This window comes from Somniosus microcephalus, chromosome 8, assembly GCF_052327205.1.
Source record: "Somniosus microcephalus isolate GS21.2 chromosome 8, FLI_Smic_1.0, whole genome shotgun sequence".
Classification (NCBI taxonomy): Eukaryota; Metazoa; Chordata; class Chondrichthyes; order Squaliformes; family Somniosidae; genus Somniosus; species Somniosus microcephalus.
In genome coordinates, this window is record NC_140994.1 from 259571114 (window position 1) to 259578934 (window position 7821).

The 7821-nt window shown below is 41.4% G+C and overlaps 1 long non-coding RNA gene across 1 annotated transcript; it reads right to left on the reverse strand.

Annotated features, from left to right (window-relative positions):
• Positions 1-250: 250 nt before the first annotated feature.
• LOC147114309 (uncharacterized) lies at positions 251-2753 on the reverse strand. Its single transcript, XR_015079405.1, has 2 exons — positions 1530-2753; positions 251-1439 (listed from the first exon to the last, which is right to left on the reverse strand). It is a non-coding gene; the product is annotated as an uncharacterized LOC147114309 (long non-coding RNA).
• Positions 2754-7821: the final 5068 nt, after the last annotated feature.

Sequence of the window (7821 nt, forward strand, 5' to 3'; positions counted from 1 at the left end):
GCACTGAGTGAAACAACAACAGAACTTATATACCAAGAAAACCAGGTGCCACCCATAAACAGCTAACAGGTTGATTAAAAACTAACAGGGTTAGGAACAATTAACACCAGAGAACGAGAAACAATTAACAAAGGAACAGTGACAAGTGAAGGTGCCATCTAGAGGTTACAAAAAGGAACTGACTGGCACCCTCACAGGACCCCCTCCCCAAGGAACGGCTCCTGACGTTCCAAACACAGGGCTCGAGAGACGCACAAGACATGAAAGACACTAAACACGAAAGACACTGGGCGCTAAGACACTGGGCGCTAAGACACTGGGCGCTAAGACACTGGGCGCTAAGACACTGGGCGCTAAGACACTGGGCGCTCATTTAAATGAACATAGGGCAAAATACTTAAATTCTCTAAACTTCTGAATTAGTGGTATAGATACCCAAGTGGGGGGAAAGACTGAAAAGGCTTAAGCTAGATCAATCCAAAGTCAAACGTGTAAAACAGAGGCAGCCACACACCCTCCAGGGCATTTAGAACCAAGTCAAAAAACTGAAAGTCTGTTTTAGTACACATGGCGAATCTTCTTAGCTTCTCAAGCAATGATATCTTCCATTCCAACTTTTCACAAACTACAGATGTTCAGAAATCTAAAGACGAAATCATCCTCTTCATCCACTAGCGGCAGGGACATGTCGTGGCAATCATATGACCAAAATCTTTGTAAACAACAGAGTCATCATTCTCCAAAGTTAACATGCTCAATGGATTATATTCCGAAGGGATCCAAGAAGGGCGAAGACTCGAGAATTTAACTTGTCCAAGAGAGCTTGAGAATTCAATAGTCCAGGAGAACTCGAGAATGTCTTATCCAGTAGAGCTCAAAAGTTTCATTTGTCCAGAAGAATAACAAAACACAACAGGGTCTTCTTCCTAGGGAACTCGAGAATTAAACACAGAAACACAGGAGGGAGTCATTTGCCCCAGAGAGCTTGAAAACTTAATTTGCCCAGGAAGCTTAAGAATTTACTTGGGATTTAACACAGAAGGCCCAGGAAGAGCTTGAAAGTTTAACACAGTAATGGTCCAGTAGCCTTGAAAATTCACTTGAATTTAACATAGGAGACCTGAAAGTTCTCGAAAATTCTAACACAGTAGAGACTCAGGAAGCTTGAAAATTTACTTGGGGGTCTAACAGTAGAGGCCCAAGAGACTTGAAAATTTACTTGGGGTTTAACACAGTAGAGGCCCAGGAAGCTTGAGAGCTTTACCTGGGGGTCTAACAGTAGAGACCCAAGAAACTTGAGAGGTCGACTTGAAAATATAACAAAGGCCCAGAAAACTTGAAAGTTTGCTCGAAATTCTAACACAATGAAGGTCCAAGAGACTTGAGAGTTCACCTGGGGGGTCTAACACAATAGAGGCCCAGGAGACTTGAGAGTTCACCTGGGGGTCTAAATACAGTAACAACCCAGGAGACTCAAATTTTACTTGAAAGTTTAACACTATGAAGGCCCAGGAAACTCGAAAGTTCACAAAAATTTAAACACAGGAGACTTAAAATTTTAACACTGGGGTCTTACTCCTAGAAAACTAAAAAAATTGCCCAAGAGAACTAGAAAATTTAACTCGAGAATTTATATCACCTAAGAGAACTTGAAATTTTAACTCGAGAGTTTCAAACCTCAGCCGGTTGGTTTCTGCTGGGTCCATGTATGGCTCAGTCCTACTGTCAGGGTTGGGGAGCCACGGGGCCGTATATATACGAGGCCGTGCTCTCCGGGCAAGGTAGGATCTGGACCCAAGTGCAGAAACCAAACAAGAGACAAATATACAGTACTTTGTTTGAACTTTACTAGATTTACACATAACCAGATTAACACAAGGGACACAGCAATATACATAAGAACTAGAGACAAGAGAACTAGAGACAAGTTACAAGACGGCTAGTCAAGATAGGAACTCAGGACAGCTTCCATGAGGAAGCCCACTTGTCTACACTGAGCTTGCGACAAGCTACCACAAGGAGCAACCGGCTTGCCGAGACACAATTCCAGACAAGCTACCCCAAGGGTAATCGGCTTACCAATGCAAGGCTCAAGACAAGATCCCAACGGCTCCCACATGGCAACACGCTAGTCCAAACAGCACCTTACCAAGACAAGCAGCTCAACAGAACAAGACTTAAATACATCTTAAATCCAGAGACAAGAACACAGACTTAGATACATAGCTCGAGAGAACTAGAACACAGATTTAGATACATAACTCGAGAGAACTAGAACACAGACTTAAATACATAACTCGAGAGAACTATGACACAGATTTAAGTACATAGCTCGAGAGGACTATGGCACAGACTTAGATACATAGCTCAAGAGAACTATGGCAGCCAGCTTGTGAAGGCAAGCTGCCATAGAGGAAAGGCTAGTCACACAGAGAACCTAGTCAAGACAAGGAACATTGTCAAGACTAACTCCCTGGTTCACCCTAGTGAGGACTGAGCACTGAGTGAAACAACAACAGAACTTATATACCAAGAAAACCAGGTGCCACCCATAAACAGCTAACAGGTTGATTAAAAACTAACAGGGTTAGGAACAATTAACACCAGAGAACGAGAAACAATTAACAAAGGAACAGTGACAAGTGAAGGTGCCATCTAGAGGTTACAAAAAGGAACTGACTGGCACCCTCACAGGAAAGGCTTTGGGGAATCAGGAGGTGAGACACTCGATGCAAAATACTTAGCCTCTTACCTGCTCTTGTTACCACAGTACTTGTGGCTGGTTCAGTTACGTTTCTGGTCAATGTTGACCACCAGGGTATTGATGGTGGGGGATTCGGCGATGGTAATGCCGTTCAATGTCTAGGGGCAGTGGTTAGATGCTCGCTTGTAGGAGATAGTCATTGCCTGGCACTTGTGTGATGTGAATGTTACTTGCCCATAAAAAGCCCAAGCCTGAAAGCCCAAGCCAGGTATTGCTGAATGTGGGCATGGACTGCTTCATTATCTGATGAGTTATGAATGGCACTGAACACTGTGCAGTCATCAGCAATCAACCCCACTTCTGACCTTATGATGAAGGGAAGGTCATTGATGAAGCAGCTGAAGATGGTTGGGCCAAGTAGATTATCAAGTTAATTATTTTAGCTTGGATAAGTTGTTGACGTTTGATCAAGAGTCTGTTATTTCATAACAAATAAGACAGTTCTGAAATTCCCTCATCACTTTATTTTAAAGTTATCCAATAATGAGAGGGAATTTCTAATCATGAACTTGCCTATACAAATGAATGCTGGCCGTTTCGTATTAACTTGTTGGTGTTTAGGTAATCCTGTGACATACATGTTATCAAGCCTTTTCTGATATGTCCCATGATTGACACTATGTAATGCTCCTGTATCGTCATGCATGGCAATATGATTATGCTGATTCATGCGTTACATTGCTCCCCATTTTTCAATGATGCGACTGTGTTTGCTTGTTTTCAGCCTTATACAATATTTTGATTCATCAATCCTAAACCAAATATCAAATAATCCCAATAATTATCTTTTTCTATGCTATATAAAAAACGACAAATGAAATATTGAATTTGACTGGTCGTCTCAGTTGGTATCGTGTCTGGGGAGTGAAACACTTCGAGTACAAGTTAATTATTCTAACGTAACTGCACTGGTATCACATAGAATTACATAGAAGACACAGTATAGAAACAGGCCATTCGGCCCAACTGGTGAATATAATGCACACGAGCCTCCTCCCACCACTTTTCATCGAACACTATCAGCATAACTGGCTATTCCTTTCTCCCTCATGTGTTTGTCTAGCTGCCCTTTATCTGTGTCTATATTATTTGCATCAAGCATTCCACATGGTAGCGAGTTCCACATTTTAACCAATCACTGGGTAAAGAAGATTATCCTGAATTCACCATTGGCTTTATATTTATATTTATATTTATGGTGTCTAGTTTTGGTCTCTCTCTCAATGGAAACAAAAAAGAGCCCCAACCTGTTCAATCTTTCCTGATAGGTTTAACCTATCAGTAGTAGTAACATCCTTAAATTGTAATGCCCCCGCGGGCATTTTGAATCAAGCGCAAGGTGTGGGACTGGACTCATGTATCGTTCCAGACTGTGTTTAAATGCAGGTTCCCCTCCCTGAAGGGTATTAGTGAGTCAGTTGTGCTTTAATAACAATTTGATAGCTTTGTAGAAACAAATGTCGCCCATCTCACATTGCCAACACTCCATGCTAAAGAGAAGATTGGAGCTATATTATGTTCTGAAATTACCAAAGTTAATATTAAGGAAAGAGAACTGCAAATTGCCCCTAAATCCCCAATATACAATGAAACGTTTATGATTTATAGGTGGTACCTGATATATTTCTGCCTTGGCCTCCATATATCTATTGCTATATCTATTCATATGGGTAGCTGGTGGATTAAAAGATAGAGAGTAGAGATAAAGTGTATATGCTCAAAGTGGCAGGATATGGCCAGTGGCATCCCCCAGGGATCTCTACTGGTGCCTCAACGTTTCAATATGTATATAAAGTACTTCGATGAAGGAACAGAGAGCTGTATATCCAGGTTTTCAGACGACAAGTTAAGTGACACAGTAAATAGTGTAGATGGGAGCAGCAAGTTGCAAAAAGATATTGGTAGATTAAGTGAGTGGTCAAAACTGTGGCAGATGGAGTTCAGCGTTGTGAAATGTGATTTCATCCACTTTGGACCTAAGAAAGATAGATTGGTGTATTTTCTAAAGAGTGAAACAGGAACTGTGGAAGAGCAGATAGATTTAGGGATCCAAGCACAGAAATCACTGAAACCTAGTGGACAGGTACAAAAATAATTTAAATGTCTAATGTAATGCTGGCCTTTATCTCATCAGGATTGGTATACAAAAGGCTGAAATTTAAGTTACAGACATAAAGTTCTGGTTAGATGCCATTTAGAGCACTGCATTCAGTTCTGGGCACTGCACCTCAGGAAAGATATGAAGCAGAACACAGATTCAGCAGAACGATACTGGGGTTAAAGGGTTAAATTATGAGGACACGTTGCATAGAGTAGGCTTGTATTCCCATGAGCATAGAAGATTAAGTGGTGATCTAACTGTGGCGTTTAAGATGGTGAAATAAATTCAAATGCCAATTCCAAGTAGCGGCCTCAGCAGGCCAATTAAGGGCCACCCGGCAACAGGTGACGTCACAGGCTGAAATGTCATCTGTCAAGAGGTTTTGACAGAAGAATTATCAGTGTCTGAAGGCACTTTGAAGCTGTCAAACACTGGCAGTCTTACTTTTAACATGAGTCCTTCTCCACAGACTCAGTTAGAAATCTCTCCTGCACAGAAAGCTGAAGGCTGTCACTTTTGACAGTTCACAGCCATTCTGCTTTCTGTGCCGTTGAGATGAGGGACTCCTGAGACCTAAAGGAAGGAAGGCTGTAAAGGTAAGAAAGGGCAATTTAAACTTCAATAAACACTTTAGCCACACCAAACACACTTACCTTTGCACTCATGCACACATCACTCACGTGAGCACTGATCTCTCGACCCTTCCAGGTCCTTCAACCTGACGGCCCGCCTCCTCTAACTTGGCGTGGTTTGGAGCCATCGGGAATCCCACGCTTCAACCTTAAAAATAGGGATTAGGCTAAAAACTGCCTGTTAACTATCTTTTAACAGGCAGTTAACTGGCACTAATCCCCTTCCCGCCTCGGGGACGTGGGTGCCAGTGCGGGGCAGGTACCTGCCTCCTTTGAAACTGGCATTTAGGCGGGTTGGGGGCGGGATGGTGTCGAGACCCCCGATTTCGGGATTTTAACCCGCCCCCATGCCTCCAATCCCGCCTCCACAGCCCAATGAAAATCCTGCCCATAATATGTTTGCACATGTTTGAAATCCAAAACTAGGCATCATAAATTTTCAATAGTTAACAATGAATGCAATAAGGGATTCAGGAGAGAATTATTTACCCAGAGAGTGGTTAGAATGTGTAACTCGCTACGACATATTTAAGAAAGTTGAGAGAGAGAAACCGTAAAATTTTAGACATGCTAGTCTAACATCTGCTATGGGGACATTATTGGAATCTATAATTAAAGACAGAGTGAGTGGGCACTTAGAGAAGTTTGAGCTCATTAGGGAGAGCTAACATGGTTTTGTAAAGTGGAGGTCATGTCTAATGATACTAATTTACTGTTTGAGGAAGTAACTAAAGTAGTAGACAGGGAAATGTCTATGGATGGCGTTCTTATGAACTTCCAGAAAGCATTCGATAAGGCTCCGCATAAAAGAATGATAGCTAAAATTAAAGCAAAAAAATCGATGCAAGGTATTTACCTGCTTAGGAGATTAGTTAGGCGGTAGAAGAGAGTGTAGGGATAATGGGTATATACTCGAATTCGAAATAATGACTGATGGTGTCCCAAATATTACCTCAACCAGGCATCCATGATTTTCGATGACACAAAGATTGATGGTATTGTAAGTGGTGGAGATGGAGCATTAAATTACAAAGAGACATTAATAAATTAAATGAGTGGGCAAAACTGTAGCAGATGGATTTTGACACAGATAAGTGTGAGGGAATCCATTTTGGACCAAAAATGGATAGAACCCAGTATTATGTAAATGGTGAAAGGCCAGGAACATTGGAGGTGTGAAGGGTTTTAGGGATCAATGTACACAGATCAATAGAATGTAATAGTCAGGTACAAATAAAAGTAATAACGTCTAATGGAATGGTAGCCTTATAACAAGAGGGATAGAATATATAACGAAGCAGGTTTTGCTATAGCTATAAAAGTCCTGGTTACACCAAATCTGTAGTACCATGTAAATTTCTGGGTACTGCACTTTAGAAGGAGTGCAGTGCAGATTCTCCAAAATGTTACCAGGAGATGTTACATAAACTAGGCTTGCATTCCCTAGGATTTTGAAAGGATTTGATGGCGTAGATAGGAGACATTTTTCCACTCGTGGGAGAGTCTAGGACAAGTGGACATAGGACTTTAAGCTAATAATACAGTGAGAGGGTGAAAATAAGTCTGCAGATAAAAGAAATAGGAAATGACAGTAAAGGTCAGACCAAGGTAAGGATAGTTGCTGACGTAAGAAAACTACTAGGCATTTGGTCTAAGCGTTAAACAAAGTTTTAATCAACTGCTTAACAACACGGAAGTCTAGTTGTGTCCTTCACTAGTTCCTGTTAAGAATGTCTTGCGCAAGCTGGGCCTGTACCAAAGTATTTATACTCTCACTGGACAGCGCCACCCGTAGGCTGCTCATTGTTATTTCATAAGTCTTTCTTTCATGAATGGCTGATTCATGTCAGTTACTGTGATAGAAGATCACTTACTTAATACAGAGTAGGAATGCGACAAAATACAGGAAGACTTTAATGAACTTGCAGAATGGGCATGTAGTTGGCTGATCGTAAACTCTTGAATTGCAGCTGGCCTTAAAGCAGTATTAGTTTAATTATCCTTTTGGAATTGACAATCACCTGGACAAACAGACAAATGGCTTGTGATCGTCCAACTCCTTAGTGTGTACTTATGACAGCTTGGCTGCTCTTGTCCTATCCATATTTCCAGCTGTACAAACTTATGGTGGTTAGGTGTCATTGCATGCTGATGATGCCACAAGCAGATATTCTCTGCACAGGAAGGAATGGTGCAGAGATACTTACATATAATTATCCTGTCTAATTAATAGACACAATAGATGCACCTAGAAAATTGATCTCCATTCGACACACATCATATGAGACTGTGTAAAGCACGGAACATTGTCATTTATATCAGAG